Source organism: Odocoileus virginianus, chromosome 8 (assembly GCF_023699985.2).
Source record: "Odocoileus virginianus isolate 20LAN1187 ecotype Illinois chromosome 8, Ovbor_1.2, whole genome shotgun sequence".
Lineage (NCBI taxonomy): Eukaryota > Metazoa > Chordata > Mammalia > Artiodactyla > Cervidae > Odocoileus > Odocoileus virginianus.
The window spans coordinates 3,244,647-3,261,678 of NC_069681.1; positions in this window are offsets into that span (position 1 = coordinate 3,244,647).

The window sequence follows — 17,032 nt, forward strand, 5'->3', positions numbered from 1 at the left end:
AGCCTGCCTCTTGAGAAACCTGTAAGCAGGTCAGGAAGCAACAGTTAGAACTGGACATGAAACAAAAGACTGGTTCCAAATCAGGAAAGGAGTACGTCAATGCTATATATTGTCACCCTGCTTATTTAACTTGTATGCAGAGTACATCATGAGAAACGCTGGGCTGGAAGAAACACAAACTGGAATCAAGATTTCTGGGAGAAATATCAATAACCTCAGATATGCAGATGACACCACCCTTATGGCAGAAAGTGAAGAAGAACTAAAGAGTCTTTTGATGAAAATGAAAGAGGAGAGTGAAAATGTTGGCTTAACGCTCAACATTCAGAAAACTAAGATCATGGCATCCGGTCCCATCACTTCATGGCAAATAGATGGGGAAACAGTGGAAACAGTGGCTGACTTTATATTTTTGGCCTCCGAAATCACTGCAAATGGTGATTGCAGCCATGAAGTTAAAAGACGCTTATTCCTTGAAGGAAAATCATGACCAACCTAGACAGCATATTAAAAAGCAGATACATTACTTTGTTAATGAAGGTCCATCTAGTCAAGGCTATGGTTTTTCCAGTGGTCATGTATGGATGTGAGAGTTGGACTATAAAGAAAACTGAGTGAAGAAGAATTGATGCTTTTGAACTGTGGTGTTGGAGAAGACTCTTGAGAGTCCCTTGGACTACAAGGAGATCCAACCAGTCTATCCTAAAGGAGATCAGTCCTGGGTGTTTATTGGAAGGACTGATGTTGAAGCTGAAACTCCAATACTTTGGCTCCCTGATGTGAAGAGCTGACTCTTTGAAAAGACCCTGATGCTGGGAAAGGTTGAGGGCAGGAGGAGAAGGGGACGGCAGAGGATGAGACAGTTTAATGGCATCACCGACTCAATGAACATGGGTTTCGGTTAACTCAGGGAGTTGGTGATGGACAGGGAGGACTGGTGTGCTGCGGTCCATGGGGTCGCAATATGTCAGACACAACTGAACGAGTGAACTGAACTGAGTCCACTTTTATACCCAGGGTACAAGGAGTGGGATAGGGGTCTTGTGGGTCTTTTGCCGATTGGATAAGGCACACTTACTGAGTGGCAGGGAGAAGAGTAAGGCAAATATATATTCTCTGTGGGGTAGGAGGGGAGACAAGTTATACTGTTCAGGAGGACCTGAAATCCATTAATAGGTACAATGTGGGGAAGGGAAGGACAATCAGGGTGTGGGTTTTTCTGTTCCTGCACTCCTAGACTCTCCTTGGTTTCATCTGCTCTTTCATCCTTGGATCACCATGTTCCTCCCTCTCTTTAATTTTAGGGCCAATTCTTTGGCCCCTTTTGATACTCTGCTCATTTCTATCTACCCATTTCCCTTCTCAGGCATTTGGGAGCCCAGTATCAAAGGTAAAGGGGCAATGACCCTCCCACTTCTTCAGGCTGTACAGGGGCATCATGGGGCTCTGGTTTCCTTTGGCCTGCTCTCTGTCAGGGTGCATTTACAGAGGGAGATGAGAGTCCATGAAATATAAGGTGACTTGTTTCAGCATGGTCTGGGTGTTGGTCACAGAATACTCTTGTTATACTACCACTTGGAGATTTGTTGTATTCTAGAAGAAACAGACTTAACAAGAAAGTTAAAAGTACATAGACCAAAGATTAATAGAAGTAGAAAAGTTGCTCAGGGGTAAGCCAAGAGAACCAGGACCAGACATTGGTTTGTGATGTTGACGTTAGTGTTTCTCTAGGTACAAGAAAATGCAAGAATTTCAGCTCGTAAAATCTTTACCTGAAAACATCTATCTGAAGGCTGGTTCTTCTGGGTTTTTCCCAGAGCACAGAGTGCCTTATCTCTGATCTCTACCCTGAACTACTTTCAGGGGGTGTTCAAGGTCAGCAGCTTGCGTGGTCATGATGTAATCTTTGTACAGGCAGCTGACAAGTGCCAACTTACAGTCAGCGGGGTCCCTTCATAGCCCTATATTCAACCATGCTTTGAGGCATTTCATGGCCATTGTGTCCCGTGGTGCTGGAAAGGCTCATTCCCAGGTCTACCGAAGATTTCATTGATGGGCCACTCAATGTGCTGTTACTAGACCAGGCCTTGCAAGCGGCAAAAGTCTCTGGATCATACCTGTCTTACTAGCCTCTTGGTCCAGGAAAATAATCCTTCTTGTGCTTTTTCCCATATCTAGAGTTGCATTATTAAAATCAATTATCTCATATGGAGCTGCATATCAGCATTTTATCACATGCTCAGTTACACATTTGGTAACATAAGAAACAATCTTCTGAAACAATCAACATAGAAAATAATATAACTAGCGTTCATTTATTAGTAAGGTCACAAAGAAGAATTTAAGTCAAGAACTTTCATTAGGTATAGCCCAGTATACCACAGGTCATCTGACTTCATTTGTTAGATGACTATACCCTGGTGTTAATCTCCTGGTTGTACATCATGGAGCATCTGATGTTTATCTGAAGATTGCTTACTGAGATAAGCTTTAGAAACAAAACTTACAGTGTCCTTTTTAATAACTTAATCTTTTATCAATATAGCATAACAACAAGAAACTATCTCAGAAGTGAGTCTTAGTAAACACTAGACCTTAATTAACAAAACTAGAAACTTAGTTTAACAATTAACAAAACTTCAGTGAAACGTGATTTTTTTCATTATGAGGGCGTTAACCCTATAGCCAGGGAAGGCTTTATCCATCAAATAAAAATGAGGTTTGTCAGGGAGCCGGGAAAAGCCAAGCGGCCATCTTGGATTTCCCATAGCCCTGGCTCTGATTTACAGCTATTGTTCACGCATTTTTAATCCCCCAATTTAGGAGTAGACTATTGCCATGTATTAAGGACATCAGAATAGCAAAAGTCTAACAGTGAAGGGTTATTTTTTTTTGTAGAAGCAGAATGAGTTTTACATGTACCATAATCTTAAATAATGTTTATTTACTTTACCAAAGTAATAAAAGATTTTCAAAACAAATATAAATCACTTAAAGGCAAGGAAATTCATAATCTGTTGTTGAAATCTTCATTTAAGAAAGCTTTGTTCTCTTAACATAGCAAGTAGACTAAATTCCAGTCTGTTACCAGTTTACCAGATAACAAACAAATAAAATTTGTTTATCGCTTAATTTTAGAAAAGTCTTTTCCATAAATCTTGAAGTAGCAGCATTCTTACAACTGTATCAGAGTGAAACCATGAAGGCATATTTAAAACTTTATTAAACTGCAGCTGACAAAGTAACCTGGTCATTGCTTTGACTTGCAACACTATAATATGATAACTAGAATTATAACTGACCTCATTTTATCAGGACATATCAGATCTATATGAATTCCACATAATTTTAGGATATCTATATTAGTAACATCAACCATACAGTATAACCTGAGAAGATTTATCACTCCTTCAACAGTACTTCCCATGTAATTTAATGTGTCCAATGAACTCAGGTAGTTTAATAGCTCTTTGGGATGTCTCAGGGGCCCTCTGAAATATCCCAAAGTTAGCTAGAAGTCAAGTTATTTAGGAAGTTTCTTCAATAAATGCCAAAAGGGTTTATAACACTCAGTCAGATGCAATCATATAAGATCACTGTGAAACTATATATTCACTTAGCCAAAGTGACAAAGAAGATTTCAAAGGTAAACATAGAACAGATTACTTCAGAGGTAAAGAAACTTAAAATCCATTATCAAAAGCAGTTCAATATCTCAAGAAAGCTTGCATTTATGCACAAAACTCTTCCCTTGGGGTGCATTTTCCATCAAACCTTCTTATCACTTTCTGTATCCATTACTTTGTTCTCCCATCCTGAAACAGCCACCTGTAAGTCAAACCTACTTCCTTTTCTCTTCATAAAATGTAATTTCATTCCTCATACCTTCTTTTCTGAAAATGAACATGGTACTTTCCTTAAGCAACCAAGAACTGACCTTTATATTAGCATTCTATAGATTGGTGAACATAAATGCCAGTACAATTTCTAAAAAATAATTCTAGAGAATATCTCAGGATGTCATCAAATATTATTCATTAGTAGTCCAAAATCTCTTTAGTTTCTGTGTAAGAGGAAGTTAGTGTTAAGTAGCAAATGTTTCAGAATCTTATTTTATTTGGAGATGACCTAGCTATTCATTAAACTTCCATCACTTAGTTAAGCACTACCCTAGAAATTCAGGTTACTCAAATCTAGAGAGACTGTTTTAGACAGACATTTCTAAAGTATGATTATTCTTAATAGGGTTTATCCAAAAGCTCATATCTCATTTACATTTTTTTTTTTTTTTTTGGTTTCTTCACTCAAGGTACTTTCCTTGTTGACAAACTTGTAACAGATATAACAATATAACAACATTTAACTTATAATAAACCTAGGGACAATGAAAATATTATACTTAATGTTAACGACTCTTAGACATGTCTATATTATTAGATTAGCAAACAAGCATTGATACTAGATATTTAATATTGAATATGTCCCAGTTCACGTGAATCTGATATTCATTTAGGTTAATTTCTCTTGTATTTAGAATTGTCTGATTTGTAAACACTTACTTTTCTTTAGACCAATTATATTAGAACTCATTTACAACTTCAGCAATATTATCAAAAAAACCCAAAAGACACACACTGAGACATACATAAATCCAGACAGACAGACATAGATCTCATAGTTTTCTTCCTGAGATTGAAAGTGTCTCTTTGACACCCCCTCCTTTTTTCTTTCTTTTTGCTTGAAGTTCTGATTTGCCCAAGGCTGAGATCTCAGGCAAAGTGGGCTGTGTATTTCAAGGACATGGACAGGGTTAACTTCAAGCTTTTCCCTAGGCAGAGCTTTTAACAAGCTAGTTGTTTTAATTACATTTGCAAAAAGAACTGGTTTTGCAGTTTCCAAGAAAAAAAATTTCATTTTAACCAGTTTTCTCTGGAGTCTAAAGAATGTCATGGCTACCTTGTGTCAAGAAATCATCTTTCCTTTCTGTAGTCATAGTTTTATACCTAAATTATAGACCAAATAGTGCTCAAATTGACTCTGATATCAGGGGCAGGTCAGCTGATAAAAATCTTGAATTGTCCCTCTGGTGGGAAGTGAGGTCTTTGTTCCAGCAGAAGAATCTGAAGAGCTTGGGAATTTGCAGGAGTAGAGGAAACTTGGTCCTTCCCTGCCCTGAGAAACAGGAGTAGTTAGAAGGGAATTCTTTGGCATGTTAAGGAGTGGGGGAAACTTGGTTCCCTCCCCAACTGAGAGATAAGCGTAAAGGAGAGTTTTTGATCCTTCAGACTTTTGAATATTGGTGAAAGACCTGGACCAAAAGGAACCTCAGAATCCTTTCCTATAGATCATGTGGATATGAAAGGTGGAGTAGGGGTTGTCTAGGAAATCAAATGGAAAGAGATAGAGGGGGACAGGAGATAGGGAGGCAACAGAAAGACATCAGGCATGAGTCGCTCAAACCCGGATTCTGACTGAGGGCCATGAAGGACTGAATGTAAGGAAATGGAGTCCTTTGCCTACTTTGGGCAAAAGCTAGTGTGCCATTCAGAGGCTTTTTTTTGGGGGGGGGTCCCCCAGTTTGTATTGGGGCCAGGCCTTTTGGAGGGTCAAAATCTTCCAGTTTCTGAGAAAGTAGCCAAGGGGTGAGTCTGAGAGAGGCTCCCAGGACGTGCTAGAGCCCACTCTTAGCCTATCTGTCATAGAAGGGGGCTACTGAGAGTCACTGGCTGACAGAAAGGCATCCCTTTTGCCCCAGTGATATCTCTCTGGGCGACTAACGGCACAAAAATGGCTGACCGTCCCAACAGTCGCATCCAACAGTGAGAGGTGACCCCTGAGAATCATGCAGCTAAGGCACCGTGTGACCTGGGCAGAGAACGACAGAGATTCCCAGGAGCAACACGGTGACTCACCGTTTGGTGATTCCCTGAAACATGGAAGGGACTCTTGGGATGTCTCAGAGGCAACACCTAGGCTCCTGTAAATCAATCTAGACCAAAAGGGAAAGAAGTGAATGTGACAGGAAAGAAGGCTGAGGAACATGCCTTACAATCCTACTGGGGAGGCAGTGGCCCGGGGACAATAGTCTCTGTTGTGCCCCAACCATTATGTGCCTGACACAGTGCACAGACGTTGTCTTGCTGGGGGCGGATGCCCTTGTGGCCTGATTGGTTCTGTGTCCCCCTTATCCTCACGCGGGAGCCTTCATGTGGCCGGTGCCCTAAAGGCTTTTAAGTGCCTGACCCGTGCCCACACAATATTGCTTGGCCTAACCCTCAGTTGGAAAGAAGACAAAGGAGAGACCCTCATCCATTCAGGCAGCAGCTACTGAGGCATGGTGAGCAGTGGGGCCTTTGGAACACACCAGAGGGTGACCCTGGCCAGAGTTCCCTGAACTGAAGTTCCTCAGTTGCCTTCACAGCACTTGCCTGTTCACAGAGGGTCCCTGTGAGAAAGGAGATGCGAGGAGGTGGGGAAGAGGCCCCAGGTTCCCCCTATGGGCCACCAAAAATGTCGTGGTCCGGGTGCAGGTTGGAAAAGAATTTCCAGACATGAGGCAGAATGAGAGGGAAATAAAGTTTATTAGGAGTGGGAGACACTGTTAGAGCAGTGGGCCAGCTCAAGGGAGAAGAGACGTTGAAAAAGGGTCTTTAGTTCACTTTTATACCCTTGGTACAAGGAGTGGGATAGGGATCTTGCGTGTCATTTGCTGATTGGATGAGGCACATATACTGAATTGGGGGAAGAAGAGTAAGGCAAATATTTTCTCCCTATGGGGTAGGATAGATGGTGGCTCAGACGGTAAAGCATCTGCCTACAATGCAGGAGACCCGGGTCCAATCCCTGGGTCAGGAAGATCTCCTGGAGAAGGAAATGGCAACCCACTCCAGTATTCTTGCCTGGAATATTCCATGAATGGAGGAGCCTGGGCTACAGCCCATGGGGTCACAAAGAGTCAGACATGACTGAGCGACTTCACTCCCTATGGGGTAGGAGGGGAGACAGATTACACTGCTCAGGAGGACCTGAAATCCATTAATAGTTACAACCTGGGGGAGGGAAGGACGATCAGGGTCTGGTTTTTCTGTTCCTGCATTCCAAGACCCTCCTTGGTTTTATCTGCTCTTTTGTCCTTGGGTCACCACAACAACATCTTTTATGTGATTATTTTATCACATGAGCAATTTTCTGCCTTACAGTTGGCTTATTGCTTAACTAGTACGGAATTTGATAAAAAAAAAAAAAAAAAAAAAAAAAAAGTCTAGTGACAGGAGTGCCAAAGGATCTTTGGAAAGAATTTTACTAAAACCCAATAAATTGTATTTTCGCTAAAAGATATCACTGAAAAAAGTTTGGAGTATTCCATAGTATCTTTTAGTGCTACAAAATAAAAGTTATTACAGAGTTTAACTTAGTACAAGGACACAAAACTCTGAACATGTGATGTTAGTGAAATTATTCGTTTAAAACATTTCATTTTTCTAAAGGTAGAAGATAGGAAAATGAACTTTTTTCCAAAATGTCTTTAAAAAGAAGAACTTGAATTACAAAATTTTTAGCATGCATATATTTGTTTTTATAGGAGGGGACAGAATTTGGTAGGAGAATCTGGTTAGTGTAAATTAGATGTGGTCACAGGATGAAAAGGAGGAAGAAACATAAAGAAAACAATCAGTAAACTTGTTTTGACCTCAAGTTGTTTATGTTAATTATAAAGTAACTTGTGGACCACTTTAATTACATTGTGCTTTCCGGTTTCTTTAATGACCGACATGTTTATGACAATGAAGAAGAATTTTCCATACAATCTGGCTTCCTTTCTCTTTATTTCTTTTATACAACATTTTATGGAATAAGAGAGTTACTTTTAAAAAGCATCTTCCTTATGATAGCATTCTCATTTTTCTGAAACAATTGTTAGAAATTACCACCATTTACTATACTAACCAAAAGAAAACAAAACAAAAATAACTTTTTTTTTTTAATTATAGAAATCCTGAAGATATGTGAAACAACATAGGCATATTTAATATGGAACATATTTTTTTAAGTGAGAAGTCTTATACATTTTAAATTTATCACATTTACACTTATAAGATTAATGGATAAATGATAAAAGTCCTTAAGCCCTGAGGAAATCTCCAGTATCAGGTATGTTTTAGTACACTGAGTCATCTTTCTTCAAATAAAGACCTTCCTAACCTTTAGCGCTGCTCAGAATGAGACTAGGTGATTTGGTAATTTTTATTTCTATGTTCTGGAAATCAGATGGTAGCCCTATAATTGGAATCCCTATGATAGAATTGAATTAAAAATGCAACTTTTTCCCCTAGGATTGAAATTTCTAGCCTTTGACATATATGAGACCTTAATGACAAAGTTTTGTTTAGGGATATATGAAGGCAAGTAGGCAGTATGGTAGTATTGAGGCTATTCAAAGGACATCATTAGCTCGGTTGTTTGAAATATTTGAGTGACTTTTCAACAAATCAAAGAATAAGAAAAACAAATGCCTACGAAAAATGTGCTTCTTCAGCAATTGTTTCTTGAACATCTATAGTGTTCTGGGCAAAAATGACACTAAATTGACAAATATCTAAATTGACAATTTAGATATTAAAACAAAAATTAATACATTTTAATTGAGACAAAGGACAAGCAATAGTTATACATTGTTACTGTGTTATGAAAGACAAAGGTGTTCTGGCAACACAGGGAGGCCTAAGCTCAGTCTGAGGCAGAGTTTCCGGAAAGAGTGTGGACCCAACAATCCTTCAAGAATGAGAGGTGAAGAGAAACATACTTTCAGGGAGTCAGACAGGTCTGTGAGAAGGAAACGCTTAGTGGAACTTGAGGCACCTTTAGAGAACTTCCAGTTTTACCATGATTGGGAATTAGGGTGTGAATGATGAGGAGCTGAAGGGGAGATGGCTGCAGAAGGAATCTAGATCTGGGAAGTCTTCATGGACTAATTCCCATTTCACCCTCAAGAGGACTGCAGGTTAATGAGGGATTTCAAGCAGACCGTGTGTTTAATGAAAGCATTTTGGCAGCACTGTTAAGGGATAAGGTTAAGTGTAATGAGGAGACTAAAATTAAAAAAAGAAAAATCTGTTACAAATATTAATACTTCCCTCAATTCAGGAAGCAAGAGATGAAAATTTAAACCTCAACAATTTCAATAGTGATTGATATAAAATTATGGCACCAAGCAATATTAATGACATAGAATTAGTAAGGCTGGTGACCAGCTAGGTAAACATGATAAAGAGAATGTTGATAGTAGTGGTCACCAAGTTCCAGCCTCTAAGAAGGTGAATGTAAGAAAGTTGGCAGATTTTAAGAAGCAGAAGAGTGTATTTCTGATTTTGACTTGTGGAGCTTGGGGAAGCAAAGAAAGACTCTAAAATGACTCATGAGTAGAGGTGGTGGTGGCCAGCTAGTTTCCAGTGGGGTAGAATTTCAAACAAGAAGTGGAAATATGGGTGTCAGCAAGACATTGGTGGTCATTGAAGTTATAAGTTGAATTTCAAGATTTTCCGGAGGATTGATCCTCTTAGAAAACAAAGGGAAACTGAGCTGGGGGAGAGTGGAGCTAAAAAAAAAAACCTAGCATGTTTTAGTTCAAAATTATTTTAAAATTTATCAGTTTAGATGCTCCAAATAATGTTATGAAGGAGGTATTATTATGCTCACACTCCTCTTTTTATTATATGAGGACTCAAGCTCACATAAGTTGGGAGACTTCCACAAATAGCAAAGAATGGATCCAAATCACAAATCCAGCTTGGTCTTCTGCTTCAAATTTAGTATGAATTTTATTATATCAGAATTTTATTGTGACCACCTAATCTTATCTAATATCTCATACATGTTTTATACTCATGTAACTGTTGAAAAATTCTCTTTACTTTTGGGCTTTCATTTTTACCAAAGGGAAGCTTTCGAAGGTCAGAGCTATGACAGGCAAGAAATAGCAGCTCAGTTACAGTGAGGGCAATAGCCTAGCCCAAAGGAATTTTGAGTTCGTATATTCAACCAAGGTGGTCAGCTCTATTTCACATTTAAGATGGTGGAAAGTACAATATAGCCATACTGAGGCCTATTTTGCAATGATTTAGCTTCTTTTTAGGCCCCACTTGTTATGTGAGGTTAGAAAATTAAAATTTGATTTAGGTAAAGAAGAAAACACAAAATACCACCGTCTGACTTAATGTCCATCCAATCTCATTAAGGCAGAATAGTCTATCTTTGGAGAACTATCTGACAAACTCCCTCATTCACACAGGATAGGTAAATTGTTGAAGAATGAATAGTAAGGTCTAGCAGGCTTTTTTAGAAAGGGCTGAAAGCAGTCAGATGATAGTTTTTTTTTATCCCCAATACCTTGAAAAAGTAGACAATCTCTGATATAAACACACTGGGAAAAGAAATGTCTTAATAAAGAGAAACACTTACCAAAATTAGCATAGGGCCAGTTTCATGGCATATAGACTTGCTAATTTCATGTTCTTCAGCCACATGTCTATGGAGACACTTTAAAAATCTTTAATGCTATTTACTTGAGATTTCTGTCTGAAAGAAATAACAACCTTGAAATTTCTTTGGGTAGAAATAGAGCTATCAATTCATTCTGCTGCATTTTTAGTAATGTTGCATTTAATATGCAAAATGATAGGTTTCTAATATTGGTGAGAGGGGACAGTAGAATATGATTTTAAAAGATAAGAAAATGGCTTCTAAGTATGGCCACTGCCTAAGTACAGTTGGCTGATCATAAAATGTGCAGTTTAAGCTTTCATATAGATATTTTAGATTGACAGTACCCTTGGGTGAGTGGAGAAGCTTCATTTACTGAGAAGTCATAGAAAGTCAAGTTGAATGTCTGAGAAGGTGGCTGTACTTGAAGGATAATGCTTAAAGGCAAGAGAATAGAAAAGCTAGTACTTATGAGAAGTCCTCCATAGTCTTCTAACTGACATGCACAGCAGAGGGAGAAATGGGAACTGACCTCACTTGAGATTCCATCAGGTTTTAAATATTTCTGATTTAATGTTGTGTTAGTTCTTTTGTTTCATCAAGTACACAAAAATGGTGCACTTTTCACTCTTTTATGGAAGAAAGCATGATGAGTTACACAATAGAAAAATTCCTGCTTGTAATCCTATTGCTCATTTCTACCACTTCTTACTGAGCAGAGACAAAGATTTGTGTATTAAAAGTGACTACAGTGACAAAATGTTTGTTTATTCAATTTCAGAAAGAATGTTTATTTTTCTGTGGCTATAGAGCCAAAGATTATGGTAATATTTTTAACACACACTCACACACACATGCACACATATATATGAGTTATCATTAGGGCAACCTCTAGATACTCTGTTCTCTCTATCACCCAAGAAGGCTGAGCAAGGGCTTGTGAAATATTTTGCAGCCATATTTATTGCCATATGGCCATTTCCAAATTACATTGTGCTGTAAGTTGAAATTGTCTGAAGCAATTTGGCTAACTTCCAATTTAGGAATACCTTTCACAGAAGCTGATGCTAATGGCAATGTGATCGCTGGGTAATGTAACAGTATTAATATTGTTTTTATTGAGTTAGCTAGACTACTAACTATTGTGTGCCAGGAAAAGAAGTTTATGGTACAATGGTCTAATGAAGCTGTCTAGCCAGTCACCTCTTCTGTTAAGGATGTAATTCACCTAAGCAATCCAGGTTGGATGAATTTTTTGTGATGGTACAGACCACTTTTTTGCAAAACTTTTGAAAACTGATGTTGAAATGAAAAGAGAGAAATGCATTTGAAAGTTTATCATATTCTACAATCACCTTTATATAGTTTATGGTTACCATTTTATGTGTGTTCACAGAACAAAGCTATTCTTTAGATCAGAAATTCTTCAAGTAGAGTGACTGGACTAGTAGTATCACCTGGGAATTTGTTAGAAATGAATATTCTAAGATGCCATCTTAGTCCTACTGAATCAGAAACTAAGGGTGAGACCCAGAATCCTGTTTTTTTAACAATCTTTCCATGTGATTCAGATGAAGTTTGAGAACCATTGCTTTAGATCTTTATGTTAAACAGCTATTGGAATACAACAAAAGATGATCATGTATTAACTTTGGAGTGATAAGCTGAACTCATACATGATACTTCCCTAGAACTGTATGTGATCTAAAATTCCTTTACATTAAGCAAGTAAAATACACACCACATTCTCTTGAAAGTGGTGGCTACTTTTACATTTATTTAATACATAGAAAGACAAAGAATAAAAAAAAAATCCCAAGGGACATGAGGTTAATTTATTAAATGAAAAGTCCAGTTCTAACCAGTTGACTTCTACTGTATTATGTCTCAATGGTTAAGACAATTCTAATAACATGAAACAGGATTCCTGATAAACAGGCATTTTTTCCCACTTTTATGTAACCCTAAAAGTTCTAAATGATGAAGTTATAATTGAAAAAGAATCTGTTTAGAAATATAGATATTGATAGAAAATATTTTTCTATAAAATTTTAATTTATAGAAAATATCAATTACTTATCAAAAATATCAATTACTTGGTCATTGATATTGATAATAATAAAATAAGAATGTATTTACACTGCCTTTCCTTTTTCAGTCTCCAAAAGTCATCTATACACTCAGAGTCACCAACCTTAAACGTAAATAAATGACTAATAAGGGAACCTGCTCTTCAGTGAAAAAAAAAATGCTCTTTAGAACTAAATAAGCTATAACAAAATGATTTTTCAGAGGCATTTTGTCTGTACTTTTCTGATAATGTTGCATAGCTGAATATGATTTTCAAGAGGATCAGCGAGTATGTTCTCATTTCAATTCTAAGTTTAATCACACCTTTGATGTTTTGTCATATTTCAGTTTTCTTGCTAGTCAGCCAGCAGTATCTTGTGTGATAAGCCACATCCATACCAATTCTTTAATCAACCTCGTTTGTGAATTCTAAGTGTGGAGGAGAAAATAATAAGAGGGGGTTGCCTTTTTGCTAGAGCCTGCAGTGTTAAGTTTCATGACAGTAAAAAATAAATAAATAAGGAAGGAGTTGTCAAGGTTGTAAGTCAGTGGCAGAAGCAGGAATTATTGCTACTCAGGGACTATAAATTTTGGGGTATGAATGTGACTTACCATACATGAATTTTTAGAAAAATTAAAATATTTAAAATATCCAGCCAAGAAATAGATTATCCCAAAGTTGCTTAAAATTTACTTCCAATATATTTTGGACACTTCTAACATATTAATATTTTGGCTACTTTCTAAGCAACTTAAGATTCAAGACAGAAGCCAGAAGTAGCCAGAAGTATAAGCAATTGTATAAGGTAAGCATGACCAGTTATTTACTTTTTTTCTTTTAAATTTATTTATTTTTTAATTGAAAAATATTTGCTTTACAGAATTTTGTTGGTTTCTGCCAAACATCAACATGAATCAGCCATAGATATACGTATGTCCCTCCCTCTTGAGTCTCCCTCCTACCTGCCTCCCCTCCCCACCCCTCTAGGCTGATACAGAGCCCCAGTCTGAGTTCCCTGAGACATACAGCAAATTCCCACTGGCTATCTGTTTTGCATATGGTAATGTAAGTTTCCATGTTACTCTCTCCATAGACCCCACCCTCTCCTTCCTTGGTCATAAATCTGTTCTCTATGTCTGTATCTCCACTGTTGCCCTGCAAATTATTTCATCAATACCATCTTTCTAGATTCTGTATATATGACTTAGTATACCATATTTGTTTTTCTCTTTCTGACTTACTTCACTCTATATAATAGGCTCTAGATTCATCCACCTCATTATAACTGACTCAAATGCCTTCCTTTTTATGGCTGAGTAATATTCCATTGTATATATGTCCCACAGCTTCTTTATCCATTCATCTGTCAGTGGACATCTAGGTTGCTTCCATGTTCCAGCTATTGTAAATAGTGCTGTAATGAACAATGGGGTACACGTGTCTTTTAAAATTTTGGTTTCCTCAGGGTACATGCCTAGGAGTGAGATTGCTGGGTCATATGATGATTTTAATCCTAGTTTTTTTTTAAAAGAAATCCCCATACTGTCTTCCATAGGGGCTAGTTCAATTTACATTCCCACCAACAGTGCACGAATGTTCCCTTTCCTCCACACACTGTTCATCATTTGTTTGTAGTCTTTTTGATGATGGCCATTCTGACCAGTGTGAGATGATATTTCATTATAGTTTTTGATTTACATTTCTCTAATGAGAGATGTTGAGCATCTTTTCATGTATTTGTTAACCATATGTATGTCTTTGGAGAAATGTCTGTTTAGGTCTTTTCCCCCACTTTTGGATTGGGTTACTTATTTTTCTGGCATGAGCTGTATGACTTGTATGAGCTGCTTGTGTATCTTGGAAATTAAAGAAAAATAAACAAGTGGGACCTAATTAAACTTAAAAGTTTTTACATAGCAAAGGAGGCAATAAACACGATGATCATTTATTTTTGAATCAACTTTTTTACCAAATTCAAATTCAGCTACTTGTTTTCTACCAACATACTAACTCTTTAAAAATTCATTCAGTGCTAGCAATCATTTCAAAAGTAAGCAATCTGGTTGCTGTAGACACAGACAAGTTCAAACTCTCTTACTTTTTGTACATTATATATATATATATGCTTCCCAGTAGTGCAGTTGATAAAGAATCCACCTGCCAATGTGCCAGTGGAGGAGATCGAAGAAATGCAGCTTCAATGCTTGCTTCAGAAAGATCTCCTGAAGGAGAAAACAGCAGCACATTCCAGTGTTCTTGCCTGGAGAATTCCATGGACAGAGGAGCCTGGAGGGTTACAGTCCATGGGATTGCAAGGAGTCGGACATGACTAAACATGCATGTGTGTGCACACACACATCATTTTATATATATATATACACATAATTACAAATTAAAAATAACTTTACTTTCATAAACTTACACTACAAATTATTAGCAATGTTCTCAAGGATGCAGAATCTACCAAAGCATACTGGCAGCTGAAGTTCCACCTTAATTTAATATCTGGCTTTTGAAACTGAAAATGAAAAAAGCAATTAAGTCACAGTCACTAATTTTAGAGGTTGCCCCAAAAGGTAGGTGGAAAACTCGAAAACTCTCAGGTGGAAAATGGATAGGTTGAGTGAAAGTGAAAGCGTTAGTCTCTCAGTGGTGTCCGACTCTTTGTGACCCCATGGACTGTAGCCCATCAGGCTCCTCTATTCATGAAATTTTCCAGGTGAAAATACTACAGTGGGTAGCCATTCTCTCCTCCAGGGGATGTTCCCAACCCAGGGATCAAACTGGACCTGCTGTACTGCAGGCGGATTCTTTATTGTCTTAACCACCAGGGAAGCCCAAATGGACTGAATAATTAAAAAAAAAAAAGTGTGCTTTATGGCACCTCAGTCTCTGTCATAGAGAATTCGTGGGTAGATATTGGGTGCATATTAGGCCATAATCCATCTCTTGATATAAGAAACAGAACTGTATAGAGTGGAGTATTTTTGAAATAAAAAATTTCATCTCTGTAGAGATTTCTAAGCCAACATATCTAAGATTCATTTCTGTTGGTCCACTTTTCAAAAATCTAGTAATTATGGCTGGACCTTTGGAAAATATGAAGCTGCTTGAGGGAAGGTACAGATGGTTACTGTTGTGAAATGTTTCATATATCAACAAGGAATCCCTAGGATTCTTACCTTCGGGTGAATAAACCAGTAAATTTTATGATAAATGTCAATAACACTATACTTGGAATTGTTAATTAAAGGAAAAAGTCAGTCAAAATAATTATTTGACCTCATGCATGGAAGCCACTGTTTAATCAGGAAGTCAAAACATATTTTTTGTGTATGGTTTATTGTATTTTTTGGTATTGTCTGCAGAGTTATTCTAAGTTAGCTTTAAGATATTTTCTAAAAATTTAAACACACTTTTTTCCTGAAAAATAGGATGTTATTAGCTCTCTTTTTTATGAGATTCTGAAGATAAGATGCTTTAAATAGCAAGTATCTGAATAATGAGGTTACTAATATGCCTTTTCAGAACTGGGCATTTGTTTCCCATTTTCAATATATGGTCTCCTCTCCCTTGCTTCAGATTTTAAAAATCTGCTCAGTATTTCAAAAGTTTCTGATATTTACGTATCTCATAAATAAAAATTTTTTTTGAATGGAGTGAAAATAAGCCAAGTCATATAAACTATTCCCTATTTATACTGTTGCAACATGCACTTTTTCTCCAGGCAGACTTGGAATTCCAATTCAAAATTTCTATTTAGCTTATGAATACCTTATTGTACAGAAAGCCTGTGAGCTATAAAATAAATAATTGTGGGCTGCACTCCCACTGCACTTTGGCTTATAGGATACATATCTCATCCTAAAGAAGAGGGTGCTATTGCCTGAAGACACTTGCCCTGTACCATTGGGCACTTGTTACATATAATGTACCATGGCACATGGAAAGTCACTTCAGAATCTGTCATTCCACAGTAAGACACATGTTAATACAAATTATGTTTACTCCTGCTGAGTGATTAAATTCTTTGTGGATCTGAAATGGTATACTTCTTTTAAAATGTATATTTGAAGCATGTTTAGAAACCCAGAGAAGTTGAAATTTATACATAAATAGCCAGATGTACACAAATGAATCTATAACTGACTTGAACTTTGTTTTAAAGTACCATCCATTGAGTGTTAGATAAAATGTGAACTTACTAAGTAAATGTATGTGAATGCCATCTAGCTTAAACCCTTTTCCTTTAGAATCCATATTAAGCCAATACAGAGCTCCACCCAGTTTCAGAACTGTTTTTCCTTGGGAAATATTCCAGAGTGCAACATGGGCTGCAGGGGGAGATTTCTGCAGCTTTTCTCAGTGTGTGGGTAGAGAGCTCAATCTAAGCACGGGCCCTTCTGCAGCCTTTTGATTTCCCTGTTGTCCTCTGTGATAGGCCTTTTGTTCTGTGTGGCCATGGGGCTCCCAAGCATCATT